Source organism: Antechinus flavipes, chromosome 2 (genome assembly GCF_016432865.1).
Source record: "Antechinus flavipes isolate AdamAnt ecotype Samford, QLD, Australia chromosome 2, AdamAnt_v2, whole genome shotgun sequence".
Lineage (NCBI taxonomy): Eukaryota > Metazoa > Chordata > Mammalia > Dasyuromorphia > Dasyuridae > Antechinus > Antechinus flavipes.
Window position 1 is genome coordinate 279,112,441 of NC_067399.1, and position 19,907 is coordinate 279,132,347.

Here is a 19,907-nt window from a genome sequence, read left to right on the forward strand (position 1 = left end):
CATGCTAAGTTATTCGTGGGTCATCATATGCAATAAAATCCACTTTATTTTCTAGTTGAAATGGGTCAGATATTGGGAAAAGATTCTCCCCCAGCCCCAGCCCTAGCCCTAGCCCCATGCCCATCCCCGCCCCAAAGGGATGCTATAGAAAGTATACTTAAGTTGATCAAAGGACAAGGCTTAATTGTAACTTGGTTGCAGATTGCTAGAGTCTTGGGTACATTAGACCGCATGTCCCCTTGGTTCTTAAAGGAAGAGGAGATAGGGCTAGATAATTGGAAGCTGGTAGGACAACAACTATTTGAATACTACAATGATAAAGGTCCTTATTCAATTTGCAAGGAAACATTCTATACATACAACATAATACAATTGGCCTTAAAGAATCCTGCATATTATAGAAAAAAGGAAAATTCTAAAAATGGCCAGATGAGGAAGTATGAGGAAAATGAGGAGAACAAAGGAGGGATTAAAAGCTATATCTCCAGAGGGCATGAGGAGTTAAGTGAGGATGAAGGATGTGGTGAAGGGTGTGGTGATTCTCGCTCTCACAAAGCAGCCTCAACCCCTAAATTGGAACTGGTTCTTGACACACCCCCATCAACTTCATCTTTCCAGATGGAGGGGGGAGGAGTAGTAGGAGGGGCAGTGACACTACCAGCACCTCCCTCCCAGAAATCACCCCCTTCTATGACTAGATTGCAAAAGGCAGTACTTAAAGCCACAGAAGAAGGGCAGAATTTAGGTGATTTGCAACTGGAAATGTATCCTCTGATTCAACAGTTTAACTCTTCAGGTCAAAAAAGTAGAAGATATGCTCCTTTTGATATAGAAATCCTCAGACTTGAAAAAGGCTTGCACTCTTTATGGTGCTACATCAGCTTATGTTAAGATGTTTTTACAGAATTTGGCTTATGAAGTCTTAACCCCTAGGGACTGGAAATCAATAGCAAGGACATGCTTAGAACCTGGACAAAACTTGTTGTGGCTCTCTGAATATAGTGAGTTCTGTAGGATACAAGATAGTCTTAGTGGAGTTAATCCTCCAGTCACCTATGACTGACTAACAGGTGTAGGTTCTTATGCAGAAATTTCAGTACAGATTAATTACCTCTTAGCAGCATATGAGCAAATTGCTGCTGTTGCTATCAAAGCATGGGCTTCTCTCCTCAATAAAAATGACAAGGATGAAGCCTTCACAAAAATAGCACAAGGCCCAAATGAACTCTTTGTTGATTGTGTGGGACATTTGCAGACAGCTGTCATACGAATTAATGGTGAAAATGCACTAACAGATATTATGATAAGGCAACTTGCTAAAGAAAATGCTAATGAGGTTTGTAGAAGAATTATACTAGGACTACACAAGGATGCTCCTTTAGATGAGATCATAAGATGCTGTGCCACAGTGGGCACAAATGCCTTTTATAACCAGGCTATGATGCAGACTTCCCAAGATCCAAACATGGGAAGACAGGGTCACTTTTGGCAAGGGACTTCCTGAGAGACTCACCAATGCTTTCAATGTGGTAAAGTAGGGGATCTGAAAGCTCAATGTTGGCATAGAGACAGAATGAGAAAACAGGGTGGGAGAACAAGACCCAAAATCCCATGTCCAAAATGCAACAGAGGCTTCCATTGGGCATCAGAATGTAGACTGATTCACGGAAATGAAATGAGGGGCCCAGCCCCAGGGCCTAAGACAAAAAATATTTGGGGAATAATGGCAGTTGATGCTACACCCAGAGAGTGCTTAGAAGTCCAGACATTGACCAATCAGCAAGGAAGCCAAATGATGGGAGAAGGGGATTATGCAATCAATCAGTCAGGATTACAATCGCGGAGAATAGAGTTGTATGCAGCTGGGACAACTGAGATACCCCTTGGAGAGATGAAATCTATTCCTCTCCAGCCTATTGATCCCTTGCCTCCAGGCACAGTAGGCTTGACCATTTCAACTCCTGAGAGCACTTACAAAACAGTGTCCATCCACACACTGATGTGGGAAACTGGGGAATGTGTAGATAATATCCCAGTCACTAATACAGATAGACAATATGTGACTTATCACCCAGGAGAAGTAGTAGCATCAGATTTACTGCTACAGAATCCTAATAAGTAAGCTGGTGATAGTTGCCCAGATTCTGACTCCAAGCTACAAAATCCAGGAATATACTGGACAGCAGCTGTGACAGCTGACCGACCTATGCTCACTATCTATTTAAATGGCATACCATTAGAAGGATTGGTAGACACTGGTGCAGAGTATACAGTCATTAGAGGTGCCAAATGGCCCAGTCACTGGCCGAAGATTAAGGCAGACACCTACATGTCTGGCGTAGGAGGATCAATAGCAGCTGAAGTTAGTGCTACCTCTTTGAGATGGACTTTTGAAGGTAAAACAGGATGTTTTACTTCTTTTACAGTTGAAAAAATCCCCATCAATCTGTGGGGAAGAGACATTTTGAGTACCTTGTTTTTTTAGGCAGAGCTGCTGTTGAAAGTCTGCCAACACTTTCACCTGTTCCTATCCAATGGAAAACTGATACACCAGTGTGGATAGAACAGTGGCCCTTAGATAGCAATAAAATTCAGGCCTTATTAGATATAGTACAGGAGCAACTTGACCAAGGACACTTACAACCTTCTCTTAAGTCCTTGGAATTCCCCAGTATTTGTTGTAAGAAAGAAATCTGGAAAATGGAAGCTGTTGACTGATTTAAGAAAGGTAAATGAACAGATGGAAACTATGGGAACTCTTCAGCCTGGGCTTCCATCTCCTTCAGTTGCCTAGAGAATGGCCTCTTTGGGTTATAGACATTAAGGATTGTTTCTATTCTATCCCTCTAGATAAGAAGGATATGAAAAGATTTGCCTTTTCAGTGCCCAGCATTAACTTAGCTGAACCTGAGATATGAATGGACAGTTTTGCCACAGGGAATGAAAAACAGACCTACTATGGGTCAAATGTATGTTGCTGCTGCTCTTACTCCAGTAAGAAAAGCATTTCCAAAAGTTATGCTATTACATGGATGATATATTGGGATGTGCACCTGAGGAACAAATGTTAGAAGCATGTCTACAAAAGACCATAGAAACACTAAGGTACTACAAATTGCACATAGCTTCAGAAAAAATTCAAAGACATGCTCCTTTTCAATATTTAGAATATGAAGTATATCCTAAGGTGCTTACAGTACAAAAACTTTCCTTAAGAACAGAGAAGCTAAACACCTTAAATGACTTTCAGAAATTGATAGGAGATATCCAATGGTGTGCCCAGTGTTAGGCTTGACTACCTATCAATTACAACCATTCAACCTATCAATGTCTATCAATACAATGTATCAATAATACAACCATTATATGACATTTAAACTCATCACTCCAGCTTACAAAAGAAGCTCAAGAGCCTTTGAGAGAAGTTGAGCTGGCTTTATCCAATGTGGTTGAAAGAGTCACTCAGAACCCCTTGGAAATATCAGTTTTTGCTACACAAGAGATCCCCACAGCAGTTCTTTATCAAGGAGACAGTGTAATAGAGTGGGTGAACTTCTCAGCACAACCAGAACAAAGCCTTACTCCTTACCCAGTGCTTGTGGCTAGAATTTTATTAAAGGCCATTAAGCAAGCAGTACAATTATCTGGGATAAGACATGACAAGATGAACCCCTTTTATACTAAGGCACAAATTAATGTGTGCTGTGAAACCATCCCAGAGTGGCAAATTTTATTAGCCATGGTTCTAAATTTTACACACAGGTCTCCATTAAAGATAACCAGACTATTACATAATTGGCAATGGATTCTTGAAGAAAATGTTTCTAAAATTGCTGTTAAAGGATCAATTATCTTTACAGATGCATCCAAACATAATATTTGTGCTGTATACTCTCATGTCTTAGCTATAAAAACTCCTTTTCAGTCCACTCAGCAGAATGAATTGTATACACTCATTCTAGCTCTTACTTATTATCCAGGAGATATAAATATAATATCTGCTTTGGCCCATTCTGTAGATGTGGTACAAAGAATTGCCACAGCCCAAATAAAATTTGTAGCCTCTAATATGTATCAGTTCTTTAAGGAACTTCAAGAGCAAGTGAGAAACCATCCAAGTAAGATTTATATCTTGCATGTCCACTCTCATAGTGGACTTCCAGGACCTATTTTTGATAGTAATTCAAAGGCAGATAGCCTTCTCTGTTGGCTAATACTCCTTTATTTCAAGAAGCCCAAGAATCTCATTTTAAATATCATCAGGCTGCTCGAGTTTTACATTTACAATTTGGAATAACAAGAGAGGAAGCTAGGAGCATAGTAAAAGCCTGTACAGCTTGCCTTCCTTTCCACGCTGCCTCCAGGGAAAAACCCTCATGGTTTGAGACTCAATGAAATTTGGCAAATGGATGTGACCCATTATAAATTTTTTGGTCGTCTTTTATCCATGTTGTGGTAGACACCTTTTCGGGATTCACTTTTGCAATATCAGCAGCAAAAGAGACAGCTTGAGTGGTTACTGAATTCCTTATACAAGCATTCGCAATTGTGGGTGTGCCACAAGCAATAAAAACAGACAATGGACCTGCATCTACTTCTAAACATTTTGTACACTTTTGTGCACAGTATAAGATTTTACACACCACTGGCATACTTTAATCCTCAAAGACAGGTAATAGTAGAGAGGAGAAACAGAGACATTAAGATGCTCCTCTAAAAACAAAAGAAAGGGGGAACCACCTAGAGAACTTCTAAATGTAGCTCTTTATACCATTAACTTCTTGATTTTTGACAAAGATTCAATGGCTCTGGCAGACAGGTTTTATAACTCACCAGAAGGGCAGTGTCCAGTGTGAGCAGCTCTACTGTCTTTAGATAATTGCCAGGTGATGTGGAGAAACCCAGAAAGTGGTGAATGGAAGGGACCAGATAAGTTAACTGCTTGGGGGAGAGGGTTTGCTTATTTCTTCACAGATGGAGAAGGAATCAGATGGGTGCCAATGAGCCATATTCACTTTGTCCATCAGAGAGAGATGGAGCAGATCCTTGAAACAAAGGAGAAGACCCAAGAAACATCAGGTGGTTCCGTTGCTGATTGTGCCCACTACTGAATGAGCATGGCAGTTATGGCATTTGACTCATGGACATCAAAAATTGTTGGACTTCAAAATCCTCAGGGATCATTGGATTCTCTGAGACATGATAAGATTGTTGTAGGACTTCAAAACTCTCAGGAATTATTGGATTCTCTGAGACATGATAAAATTGTTGTAGGACTTCAAACCCCTTAGGAATCAGTGGATTCTCTGAGACATGATAAGATTGTTGTAAAACTTCAAAATCTGCTAGAATCATTGGATTCCCTAACACATAAAAAGACTGTTGCAAGGATTTCAAAAACTTCGGGGGATCATTGGATTCCCTGATAATGTGAAGCAATAGACAATAGATTGGTTTTGGACTATCTCTTTGTTGCTGAAGAAGGTGTATGTGTGACTGTTGATGACTGTTGATTACATCCCTCCTTCTAGGACTTCTGGATATCTTTTACAATACCATGTTGATTCATATTGTTTGTTATATCACTCCTTCATGTACAATTTATGTTTGTTGTACCACATTGAGCCTGCATTGGTTGTGGGGAGAGTCATCACTAACAGCCTCTGCATTATTGCTATGTGCTTGTGTAATACCTCCCATGCTGATGGGTTTGTGCATATCTGTTTCTAATAAGACCCTTCAGCCCAGAAACCTACTAGCAATCCTCACTTCCCTCTGGTGCTTTTCATCTCCCTTCCTGAGATGTCAGGAAGGGCATGATCATCTCCTTTTTAATGCGTTCACCTCCCTTCCTGAGAAGTTGGGGGTGGGGTGTGATCACCTCCTTTTTGGTGTTTTCACCTCCTTTTCTGAGAAGTCAGGGAGGGCATGATCACCTCCTTTTGGGGGCTCTTACCTCCGTGAGAAGTCAGGGATAGCGTGATCACCTGTGTTCTAAAACAAAAGAAAGCGAGAGATGTAGAGGGCTGAAACTCTTGAGTCATTGCACTGAGGTCAGTTCAAACACTTAGGGCTAATTACTGATTGGACAATACTCTATGGGCACATGCTTGGGGAATGACCCTTCCCACTATCCTGTGCTGGCTCGATAATTGACATATACAGAGAATTGTAGGAGGGACTAGGGGGTGGAGTAAGACTAGCTAGGGTCACTCTCTAGGCAGGAGATGAAGAAGGAAGGTTGAGGAGATTCTGCTTCCATCCAATTCAATCCTACCCCTAAAGACCAAGAATAAAGACTAAGGACTTTTCTTATCCCGACTCTGGCTGATTCTAAGGTCTCTAGGGTGCTAACACGGTCATCACAGTTTAAGTATCAAGATTATATTTTACAACTGGCCTTACTATAATTTATCCAGGGGTATGCTAATAAAAGCTTAATAAATGACTTTCTGGGAAAAAAATGTGCACATGTAACACTTTAAAGTTTAATCTGTATTACTAGTTTATCCATTGTTTCTTACATTTAGATAATAAAATATCAAATTATCTTCTGATTTATAACACTTGCTAATTTATTAGGTGTAAATGCTCCCACTTAAAATTTAGCAATTAACTGTGCTGCTCCAGCATACCTTTGAACTTATTTGTTTATAAAGTAAGAAATACTTGTGATTGTTCCATTATGTTCTCTCCAATATTGAGATCTAAGGGAGAGTGTTAATGACTTAGAAGAGTACTGAATACAGAGTGAATATTCAATGAATGCTTAGTTGATTGGTTGATGCATTGAAACTAGTTTCAACTTTTGATGGGCAAAGTACTATGAATGAAGCAATGGTGTCAAATTCAAATAGATCAAGAAGGATACTGACATAGAAAATCACAAATTAACATCATCTAGGTTGTATTATATTTTTATTTTGTTAAACATTTCCAATTATATTTTAATTTGGTTCAGGTTCATAGGCAGGGAATGGGAAATCTGACATTTCAGTTCTAAAGAAGTGCAAAAGAAATCTTTTGGGAATATAAATTATTTTGAGGAATAAGTATGGATCTTTGAATATTTTTCTTTATTATATATTACCTTGTATTCTAGAATCCTCCATCCTTCATTTATGATTGGATAAAATAGTGAAATTAATGTCTAGAAGTTATTTTACAATATTAAAATCATGAGATGGCACAAAATAGATTATGGTAAATAACCTAAGAAGAAAAAAGAAAGAAGCAAAGAAGAAGCCACAAAAGACCTTTAAAATCAATTAAAGCTTATACAGTTAGATCTTCCACATCACAATTTTCCCCTTGTGGTTCTGATATATCACAAGTCAGCATAAAAAAATTAAATGGGAATTTTTTGAGAGTTTTGCAAAAGCCACAGGCAAAACGTAAAGGTCAGCAGATGACACAGAAAAGGTTTAGAAACTTAGAAATGCATAAAACATATGTATAGTATTGTATAATATCAATCTAAATTTTACAGCAAAATACTGTAAACACCCCATAAAAAGAAAACATTCAGACTTTTTTTCTGATATAAAGGGACAGTCAAAAATTTTTATGTGGATTTTCCAGATCACAAGGGGTAGGGAGAAGGGATAACTGTATATATTAGTCAGTCAATAAACATTTATTAAGTACTTATTATGTGCCAAGAACTACTATGGAACCATATTCTAAGATCTGGGGTCAAAGAAAGTTAGGGAGGAGAGAATATTGAGTTGTAAAGATTTTGAATTGTTAAAATATTAATTTAACTGTTAGCATCCCAAATGTATGATCTTTGTCTCAGAACTAATGAATAGATTACTAGAGAGACTGAATCATAGTAATGTTGGCACTCTCATTGGAAATCAAACCAGGAATAATAAAGGAGCTGCATTTAAATAGTAAGATGATGCAAGATACTTTCCAAGGAAAGTAAACAGAATTGATTTTATAGTGCAATCAAAAGCAACAAGAAATATCATTTCATTGGAAGTGATAATACCTTGACTTACTGTAAAGACTCTTACTAATGCATTCATTGGCAAAAGGAAATTCCAGGTGAGGAAATTCAGCAAATGCAGGTTGGTAACTAAAGAGTCTTAGAGATTTGCCTGGGCCTTTTTTTAGAGGTTAAAGTGCCTTTTCCAAGGTCACACAGCCAATATGTGTCAGAGGTCTGATTTGAATCTACCTATCTAGCTTCAGGGACAGCTCTATCTAGTATAACATGCTGAATATCTGAAGATGAGAATAAACTAATGAACTACAGTTATCCCTTCCACATTGTGCCTTTCCCTATGGCAGTTTCAATATATTGTGAGTTGGCATAAGAAATTAAATGGGAATTTTGGCTTTTTTATTTTTTATAAAAGATGCAGATGACAGAAAAAGTTTAGGAACTCAGAAATGAATAAAATTTATGTATAACATTACGCTCTATCAACCTAAATTTTGCAATAAGGGATTGTAAACAGTCTATAAAAGACAAGGAAAAAATTTGGATTTCTCTGATATTAAGTGAGGGCCAAAATTTTTCATGCAAATTTTCCAGATCACAGCTGTGCCTTTAATGTAAGGGAAGATTATATTATGAAGGCTATAGTTCATCTACCAACATTTGCTATAGCAAAATAAATAGGTATTGGGATATTTGGTGGCTTTAATATAGACATCTGGACAGGTATGCCTTTAGGTGTACAGTGTTAGATATGTAGTTTAGAACTGAGAAAAAAAGTTCAAAGGTTTTTAGATTACTCATAGGGTTCACACTTGTATATCATAAATAGATTCTTCAAGAAGACTATCCCAAAATACTAAAAGTGGCATAGCAAACACTAAATTGCATCCAAAAAATGAAATTAGCTCTATATTGCTAATTAACATGAGAATCATTTTAGAATCATGCAGGAAGGTCATTGATCAAGTAAAACAATGATCAAAATTAAAATCAAATAAGAAGAGAAAAATAAAGATTAGGAGATACTTCAACAATTCTCACCTGACCTACATGAACATCAAGTCTGAAAATGGGAGAATGATAAGAATCAAGACATTGATTCTATCATCACTTTCAAGGAGTTCAAGCTCTTTTAGAGAGGATGACAGAAGCAGCTACTCAACAATATTGCTTCACAAAAATCACACACAAATAACCCAAAACAATTGAAAATAAAATAAATCTTCAGAGTTTAGCATGAGCTCAAACTAAACTTGACTTTCCCAAGGGCATTTCTAGATAGAATCAAGAAAATTACAATATTCATCAGCAATTCACCAGCAATTTTTAAATTTGAAAAGATATCTTAAAGAGTAAAGAATGCATTAAATTGGGGGAGGGGAATCAAAATATAACTGAGAAGACATGCCTATTTTGTCATCCATACAAAATCTTAATAGACTTAGTAGTATAATACATCAAGAGTATACTTGGTAAAATATAAGAAGATAACAAGGGGGCATTTGAAGAAATTTTTCCATAATAGAACACATTTTCATTGACTCATAGTTGAATAAAATGTTTAGAAAGGAAGATGTTGATAGCTAAAGTGTCATTAAAACATGTCATGGTACAAAGGAAAAGAACAGTGGGAATGAAATCAGATTTCATTCAAATCCTAACCCCATTATTTATTACTTTGAATAGGTCATTCAACCTTTCTGTCCCTCAGTTTTTCATTTGTTATAAATGATGCTTTTAGATTGGATGATCTTAAGGTCCTTTTCAGAGCTAAATATAGAATTTTTTGTTAAGCTCTGCCCCCAAACTAGTTGATATGGGACTCATTTCTTATTGATAGAAATGAATATCCTTTTTTTTGTGAAAAGTGGGACAGAGTTGGGGAAAATAGAACTCCAGTCTTAAGTCTTCTTCAGGACTCTTCCAACTTGATGTATCCTTTAAAGATCCTCAGCCTGTAAGATTCTTCAAGCATTAAGTCACTTTGGGTGCTTCTGGCTTCCAACTTTGAGAGGGAAGATGGAAGAGATTGCTGAAGGAAAAGACTCTTGGAAGAAGAGAGAAGATGAATGAATGAGATCAATAACTCTGTCTTGGTTGAGTTTCTTGTTGAACCTCAGTTTCTGTACCTCATAAACTGAAAATAATAAAAGTACAACCTGACAGGGACATTGTGAAGAGTAATGAGATAATGAATGATATGCCTCTCATAACTGTGAGAACACTGGGGTATTGTCAGCTATTATTATTATATGGAGATTTCAAATCTTTGATGCCGAGGAGATGCTATCATGATTTGCTGAACCAGAACAGGATAGAATGAGCAGCCCCTTGGAATCATGAAGCTCATCCTAAGATGTGAGTCTATCCCAGATCTTCACTTCAGACTTCTTGTCTGCTGCTGGTGTGGTAGGTGACCTTCAGCACATGTTGAAGCAACAGAGCAAGATTTGTATGAAGCTCAATAAATATATAAGCATCTATATGATGGACAGAATGCCAGGATTGAAGTCAGGAAGACCTGAGTTTAAACATAGCCTCAGACACTTACTAGCTGTGTGAATCTGCACAAGTAACTTAAACCTGTTTGCCTCAGTTTCCTCATCTGTAAAATGAGCTGGAGAAGGAAATGGCTAATCACTCCAGTATCTTTGCCAAGAAAACCCTAGATGGATCACAAAGAATCAGATGTGACTCAAAATGACTAAGTGACAACAATAAATATTGGAGTTACGTAAATGTAACAATAGCTAATATTTATAAATAGCTTTATAATGATCTTTTTTGAACTCTACAATAATTTCAAGAGACAAAGATTTGCACAGATTTGTTTGTACTTCTCTCCTGATCAAAAACCTATATTGACTTCTTGTTGCCTAGCATAACATACAAACTTTCTAGCCTGCCATTTAAGACTCTCTACAATTTGATTCTGACCTACTTTTACAAGCATATTTTATAATATTTTGCTCTATGTTCCAGATATAACAGACTTCACAGTCTTCTTGGATCTTGTTTCACCATGTCCTGCTTCAGAATCTGTGTGTATTCTGTCCTCCATACCTAGAATGGATTTCCTACTTCCCTCCATCCCAAATCTCCACTTATGTTTTTCTTCCACTTTTTTTGGGCAGAAGATAATTAATAATCCTATTATTAAATAGATCACTATATGTAAGTAGATTTTTTAAGTATAGCAATCTACTAGTCAGTATATTAGAGGAATGCTATAAATATGGTTTACTTTGATTTTAGCAAAGTTTAAGCAATTCTTGAGGACAAAGTGGAGACATACAGGCTAGAAGATGGTCCATTTTGGAGGTAGTTGAACAGTCAAATCAAAAGAATAGACATTAGAATTAACATCTTGGAAGCTTTCTACAGAAGTGTCACCAGAATTTATATTTGGTCCCATGCTGTTTAACTTCTTTTTTAATCAATAAGTTAGATCAACTCATAGATGGCATGTTTACTATGTCAAATTATATGTTGTATCAGTTAACATGTTGAATGACAAGAGTCAGGATACAAAAACATTTCAACATCCTGGAGAAGTCAAGTAAGATGAAATTTACTATATAAAATCTCATATTTTAGCTTAAAAATCAATGTCATAAACCCAAGATGAAGGAAACATTTGTAATGTGGTCCTGAACCCTCCAGGTTCTAGCTTTCCATGAAATGGTGCTATTTTTTGGGGGGAGGTTTACTCTAGAAAATCTCTACATATAACAACACTTGTCAAGTTTACATATGGGTCCTTTTAAAGGGCTCCCAAGCATCCTTATAATGTTACAAGGTAACAATGCTTCTATCATATCAGGTACAGGACAATCTTTATTCCACCACATAGATACTACAAAAATACATGATAAAACACAATAGGCAGTAAAAAATGTAATAGATCATATGAAACATTCACAGTATAATTAGTCCAAGTCTTCTAGTTTGGTGAGTCCTAACTTTTGTAGGATCTTAAAGTCTTCCCTAATAATACTGCTACCTTGTGATTTGAATTCTCTTCAAAAGGGAAATGAACTGAAGGCTTGTTCTGGGAAACAGCCTGAAGATCCTATGATTAACTTTGATCTCACAGAAACTCAGACAACTGTCTAACCTTATGGTAATATTCTTCTGATTTAGCTTTCCTTGAAGTAAACATTCCTGAACTTCTAAACAGGCAAACTCCTTCTGTGAGAGATATACTGTTTAGATAACTTATTAGTCAGTCAATAACTATTTATTAAGTCCTAGCTAAGGACTGAGAATACAGAGAAATGTAAAAGACTTCTTCCTTATAAGGAACTCCTCATCTAATTGTGGGAGACATATGAAAAAGCTATATCCAGAATAAAATATCCCAATAGTGGGAAGGCACTAGAATTAATGGGGATCAAGAAAGGCTTCTTATAATAGGTAGGATTTTAGTTGGGATTTGAAGGAAGCCAGGGAAGCCAGGAGGTAGAGATGAGGAAAAAGAGTATTCCAAGCATGGCAGACAGCTAGGGAAAAGGCATTGAGTTGGAAGATTGTGTCTTGTTCAAGGAATAACTAGGAAATCAATGTCAGATACCAACCTAATGATAATAGTAGAGTTTAAAATCAAAATTCTTTGCCTTCCTATGGCCCCCAGGGCCACATGGGCAATATCCTTCTTTTGCCAAGGGGCACACACCTGGAGATAACTCCCTTCTCTCAATAGAAAGCTGTTCTCTGCTTGTGAATTTGGAACTGCTCATATAACCATGCCTGAGGCTAATGCTGCCCTGGACATCTTGTTAGAACTTTGGATTCTGAAGGTGAAGCAAAAATGAAAGATAGTAATAAAAAAAAAGCGGGAAAAGATAGCTAGAATCTAAAATTTATGCTCCTTAAGAAATCCTAGGTAAGAAGAACTCTTATTTTGGACCACATAATATCAGGTCTCAAGGATATCATGTCATTGGAAGCATATGTCTCTCTGTCATTGCCTCTACAAGAAAGGTTACAGTTAGGGATGTGCTGGAACCAGCTCAAACCAGATCAGAAAAGTTGATTGTTTAACTTTCAGGATGAGCACTGATACTTCAGAATCCTCACACACTGCAGACCAGGATTTGATTTACTGTTTTTGTTGGTTGTCTTGACTTAACACTATGCGGATTAAACTTAAAAATGTGTTGTATATATGTGTGTCTTAATTTTTTTTCCTGGAGAGTTGATTGTTAAATATTTACCAGCATATCCCTGGTAGTAGCACACACACAAATGACATTTAGAGGTATTAACCTACCTTAGGAGAGAAGGGAGGAAATGATGATGCCTAAAGTGGTCAGGAAAAAGCAGCAGGGTTCACTCTCAAAGATCTGAACAGCACCACTATCCCAGATACTCTTATCTCTTGGGCCAAGAGACCACCATAGCTGCAGCTCTTGGCAGTTAGTTACCTTGATCTATGGTTGTCCCTTGTCCCAAGTCCTTTATTTTTAGTTCTGCTGTGCTTTCAAGGACTCTCTGGAAGAAAGGAAGCAAATAAAGAGAAATAGTAAGTCTATTGGACTCCCTTTTATAGATCAGCATGAAGGGTAGTCCTTTCTACAATAGTCCAAACCAACTAATTCATCTTGGGAATAACACCCATCTGTGAAACACATCATGCAGGAAGCACAAAAGGGTATGTCTCATGAAAAACTATCTTGAATTAGAGCCATAAGGAATTGTTTTGCTTGATCCACAAACACAGGGCTGGTAGAAGAAGTTGCAAAAAAGGCATATTTGATCTTGAAGCAAGGAAATTTCCTAACAGAGTTATAAAAAAATGGAATGGGCTGCTTCCTAAGAGACTGCTTCCATAGAGAAATGTTATTTAAATTTTATACTTAAAGCTTATCTCCCTATATATTCAAGTTGATCAGGAAACTTTCATGACTTAGTTTTATTTGTGGCTAGATCATCTCCAAAATATCTTAAAATTTTAATGATCTCTGAGGTGAATATGAGTTGACCTGGGGGTCAAAAAAGTGAATGTTATCTTAGATTGCATTCAAAAAGATGTGGTACCTGAGTCTTAGAGAACTCATGGCTCCATTGTACTCTGTTCAACTCAGACAACATTTGGAGTCAGTTCTGGGTATTGTGTTATATTGATTTTTATTTTTTAAAGTAATAGTTCATTTTCTCTAATTATATGTATTTAAAAAATAATAATAGCTTTTAATTTTTCAAAATACTTGCAAAGATTAGTTTTCAATATTCATTCTTGTAAAACCTTGCATTCCAAATTTTTCTCCCCCCCATCCTTTCTTCTGTACAGTAAATAATCCATTATTGGTCAAACATATACAATACAAAAATTTTTAACATTAAAAAAGTTTTGAGTTTCAAATTCTATTTCTCCCTCTTTCTCTCCTGAGATAGTGAGCAATATAATATAGGTTATAAATGTACAAGTATGTAAAATAGTTCCATGTTAGTCATTTTGTGAAAGAAGATTAAGATAATAAAAAAAAAAGAAAGAAAAAAGGAAAAGTAGTATGCTTCAGACTGAAGTTAGACAACATCAGTTATTTCTCTGACAGTGGATAGCATTTTTCATTATGAGTCTTTTGGAATTGTCTTGGATCACTGTATTCCTCAGAAGAGCAAAATCATTCATAGTTCTTCATCATACAATGTTGCTGTTATTATGTACAATGTTTTTTCCTGGTTCTGCTCACTTCATAATGCATCAGTTCATGCAAGTCTTCCCAAGTACTTCTGAAATCGTCCTGCTTGTCATTTCTTATTTTATTATGATCATATACTATAACTTATACATTCATTCCCCAATTGATGGGTATCCCCTTGATTTCCAATTTTTAACTTGGGTATTGTATTTTACAAAGATGTAAGTAATTTGGAATGCCCAGAAGAGGAAGATAAGAATAGTGAAGAACTTTCCTTTCAGCCCCAAATCAGTGATTCTCTGGTCTTTTGCTTTTGATAATGAATTGAAGAAACTAAAGGAGGGTTTTTGATCCAGAAAAGAGAAAACATAAGGCATGTGTGATAGCTCTTTGAAAGTAGATGAAGCACTGTCACAAGCAGAATAATGAGAATTGCTTTTCTTGACTCCAGAAGACAGGACTAGAAGACAGGCACAGAAATAGTTACAGAGAGGTAGATTTGGGCTTGAAGGAAGAAAAGCAATAGAGCTATGCAAAAGTTAAATGGGGGTAGCTAGAAGGCACAGTGGATAGAACACCAGTCTTGGAGTCAAGAAGACCTGAGTTCAAATATGACCTTAGATATTTAAAAACTTACTAGTTATGTGATACTGGGCAAATCCCTTGATCCCAATTGCCTAGCTAAAAAAATAAAAACAAAACAAAAGTGGAATGGTTCTCTTCATACTCTGAGATTCTGTGACTTTGGGAGGTCTCTTCATAGAACTCTGGCATTGCCTTCTCTATGAAGATTTTGCTGATCCCTTCTGCTAAAACTGATCCTTTCTTCCTTTAGTTTCTCAAGCTCCTTTATTTGATTTCTCCTATTTACTTTATTATCTTCTAAATTGTATTATTGTTATTTGTGGGTATGAATCATATACTCAGGGAGCCTACTTGAACCAACTATTGTTCAATTTTCAGTGTGAACATTTATACTGCAGAAATCAGCAAATGCTACAAATCAAGACTTAATTTATTGTTTTGTTGATTATCTAGACTGAAAAGAGTGATGGGCAAAAATGTTAAAATGGAGAGTAAGGTTAAATGTGTGTCCTGCCTCTATACATATACATTTGTATATATGTGCATATATGTGTACATGTATACACATATTTATTTTTCCTGCAGAGTAGGTTGCAAATAGCTTACAGGTATACCATTGCATATACATACTAAATTGTAAGCTCTTTAATGCAAAGAGCCATTTAAAAAAGTTTGTAACCTTAGATTTCTCTATCATGCCACAGGAACCATTTCAAGCTATGACATCATATCTGTCCTGGAACTCACACCTCAAACAGTACCCTTCAGTACCAGTATTCCTTTGACTGGAAGGCAGAATAGAGAGTGTCTTCTAGAACTTCCATTTAAGAGACCCAGACCATGCATCTCTTCATTTCCCACCTTGTTGTACTTCTTTAGACTTCTTTATTATGACCCTTTCCTCCTTTTAGCTTTCGTTTGTCTATTGTCTTTTCCCATTACATTTTTTGCTCCTTGAGAATAGGGACTGAGTTTTTTTTTTTTTTTTTCATGTTTATATCCTGGCACATAGTAGGCACTTAATACCTGTTAATACCTGTTAATTCATTGAATGATTTAGAATGCAGCAGAATGTGTTGTATACAGTTGGTGCTTAATGAATGTTTAGAGAATTGGATTTAATTATCATACTAGTATACATGAGGAAATTGAAGGGCAGAAAAAATAGGGCACTTGCTCAAGGTGACACAAAAATTAAATAGGTGAGCTAGAACTTGAACCCATGTCTCTTGACAAAATCCAGTGCTTTCTCAGTGATCCTAAAGGACAACATGGGATCCCTTTAACTCAACTTCTCTACTTCTTTTAATGGTATTCTTTTAGGCTTCCAGGCTGGAAAAGTTAGAATGATCATTGATGTCTCCTTCTTTTCTCTAATCTATTACCAAAGTTTATATTTTCTATATTTTGACTTTTCCTTTCTCTTTTTTAAATCTCTACTGTCATCATCCTAGTCCATGTGCTTATCATCTTATATATGGCTTTACTGCAACTGCCTCCAAACTGATCTACCTGCTGCCAATCTTTCTTTTTCCCTATACTGCATACTGGGCAGCTAAGTGGTGCAGGGAGTAGAGTACAAAGCCCAGAGTCAGGAAAACCTGGGCTCAATTTAAGTTTCTTCTAGCTATATGATCCTGGGAAGTCACTTAACCCTGTTTGCCTCAGTTTCCCCATTTATAAAATGAGTTGGAGAAAGACATGGCAAACTCCTCCAATATATTTGTCAAGAAAACCCTAAATGGGGTCAGAAAGAATTGGACATGCCTGAATAACAATAAATGAAAATCTTGCATATTGTTGCTGAATTTGTTTATTTTTTTAAGTGCTGCTTTTGTCAGGTCCCTTCTCTGTTTAAGAATATATCAGGGTAATAGCAGTCTTACTACTTACTACATTGTTGTCTTAACTACAAGGTCAAGTTCAAACTCCTTTGGTTTTCCAGGTTCTTTATAATCTGGTTCTCTGGACCTACTGGTCCTGATTTCTCATTTCCCCCATTACATATTCTCCTTTTTATCAAACAGATCTATTCACTGTTTCTAGCACAAGCCATGCTCATTCATGTCTTTGCTTGTGCTGTTTTTCCTGCCTGTATTGTTCTCTCTTCTACCAGCCCCTTGCAGAAATCCTACTGGGAATCATAGCAAACATTTATGTGGTGCTTTAAAGTTTGTATCATATATACATTTGAACTCTTAACAACTCTATTATAGGTTTATCAGCCTTGTTTTTAGATAAGAGCCACATAGAGCTAAAGTGATTTTGCCTAGCATTTCTAGGTAAATGTCAGAAGCCGAATTTGAACCCAGGACTTTCTGATGCTAAGCTTGGCAGCCTTTCCACTATACCAGTGTCAGTTAGCATAGCTCGTAGAATCTTAGTTCTTAGAGTAAGAGGCTCAACATTAATCTAGTCCATCTCTTTCAATTTATAGTTAAGGAAACTGAAACCTAGGGAGGTTAAAACATTTGTCTACATCACATAAGTGGGCAATATTGCCTCTGAAATTCAAACCCAGATCCTCTAACTCCAGAATCAATATTCTATCTGCTGTAACATATTGTATTTGCTTTCTCTGTTTGCCTACCATCTCAAACTCAGTATCACACAACTCAACACCATTGTGCCAGGTATGCTAATTTAATTACTGAGGTTGGATTGTTAGCAAGCTCTCTGGGAGAACAGACTATATCTTCGTGTGTCCTCTGAAGCACCGAATACAGCACTGCACACACTGCAAGGGTTTGACAAGTACCTGTTGGTTGGTGGATTGACTACCTAGGGGTGGAGAGCACTGGATGCCCTGCCAATGTCCCTCTCAGCTATACAACTCTAAATTAAAACTCAAACTTCAATAGATCTGCAAGGAGACAGCACATGGATAAATCTTAAGGTTTTATGAATGGGAGTGGAAAATGGAGGATAGCCAAAGACAGCAGCTGTGCTATTCTCTAGGACCATGCAATGTGAAAAATCTTTTTTATGGAATGGGGTTTTGAGATTGTTTGCAATGAAGTAAATGTATTGCTGCTCTCTACTGACATTTTTTCCCACTTGTAAGTCTTGGGAGAGCTGCCTTTTTTCTTTCTTTCTTTTTTTCTTTTTTTCCTCCTTAGCTCTAGGCCAACTATTTTAACAACATAGGCACAGAAAACAACAAGCCAGTCTCCTCCTATTGATTGACTACTTAGATTGGAAAGGATACAGAAGAGAGAAAGAAAGAAGGAAAGAAAGTGTCTGTGTGAAGGGTATTCAAAGCAGACTTGTTGTGAATATATTCTGACTTTATTTGCTCCAGGTTTAGCCAGCGGTGTCAAAATGTCACATGGAAACTAAGACTTTAAGAAAGCTACTATCAGCACAGGCCTTACTCATAATCTGGTTTGATTATCACACAGAGGATTACCGGCCCCAAATTATCTCCTTTAGGAACCTGAAATCTCCAGCATTAAAGTTACTATTTTGGGTTGAGGAATTATGGTTCCATAAGTCCCCTATTAAATGCAAATCAGTTCTAGGGTAAGTGTAACAATTATATTGCCCATTAGCTTGTAAGCTCCTTAAAGGCAGGAACTATCTTTCTTATATCCCCAGGGTTTAGGATAATACTTAGTACTTAGCAGACATTTAATAAATGATTATTGATTATGATTGAGAGTAATAAGTGATTACCATTGATATGACATTGATATTATATGATAACATAAATTAGTTAACTAGCTACCTAATAAGGCTCTGAGAGAAGAGAATAAAGAATAGATGTATTCTAGTAGAGAAGAAGAAGGGTAAAGGACATGGGACACTGACTTTGGGACAGTAGGCATAATTAAAGATTAAGTAGGAACATTTGGTTAGAGTCTAGTTAATTTTATTATTTCCAAAGAATGAAGGTAATATTTAAAAATTATTTGCTTTATAAAATAAAACAAGCATTTCTGTAACAGTAGAATTTTTTAAAAAAGGATTATTGCACATGAAACTACACATTTAAAATGTACAACTTACTATTACTTAAAAAATATATTTAATATATAATATATTATAACAATATATTATATAATGATACATAATATATATGTAATTATATATAATATAAAAATATAATACATAATAAAAAATTTTAAATATATAATAAAGACTTTCTTTTTTCTCCTTTCTTTCTTCCCTTCTCACCCCCCACTCTAGAGATGGCAGGCATTAGACACAAATATGTATATATAATTCTATACATACATCTATCAATATTTTTTCATATGTAGATAACATCTTCCTTCCTTCTAATTCTTTGTCACCACAAAAAGAAAGGATAATAGGGACAGCTATATGGAGCCATATGTAACACTGGCTTTAAAGTCTGGAGAACCTAAGTTTAAATCTGGTCTCAGCTACTTAATACTTACTAGCTGTGTCTACCTGGGTAAGTAATTTAACCCCAATTGCCTGAACAAAAAAAAAGGGGAGGGAAAGATTATAAATGTTTTAGTACATGTAAGTCCTTTTCTTTTATCTTTGATCTCTTTGGTATACATACTTGTAATGGTATTGCTGGATCAAAGGGTGTGCACAGTTTGAAGGCATACTTCTCAATTGTTCTCCAGAATGGTTGGATTAGTTCACAATTCTACTATTAGTGCATTAGTGTCCCTATTTTTTTCATACTTCCTCCAACATTTAATATTTTCCTTTTCTTTCATATTAGCCAATCTGATAGATATGAGGTAGTA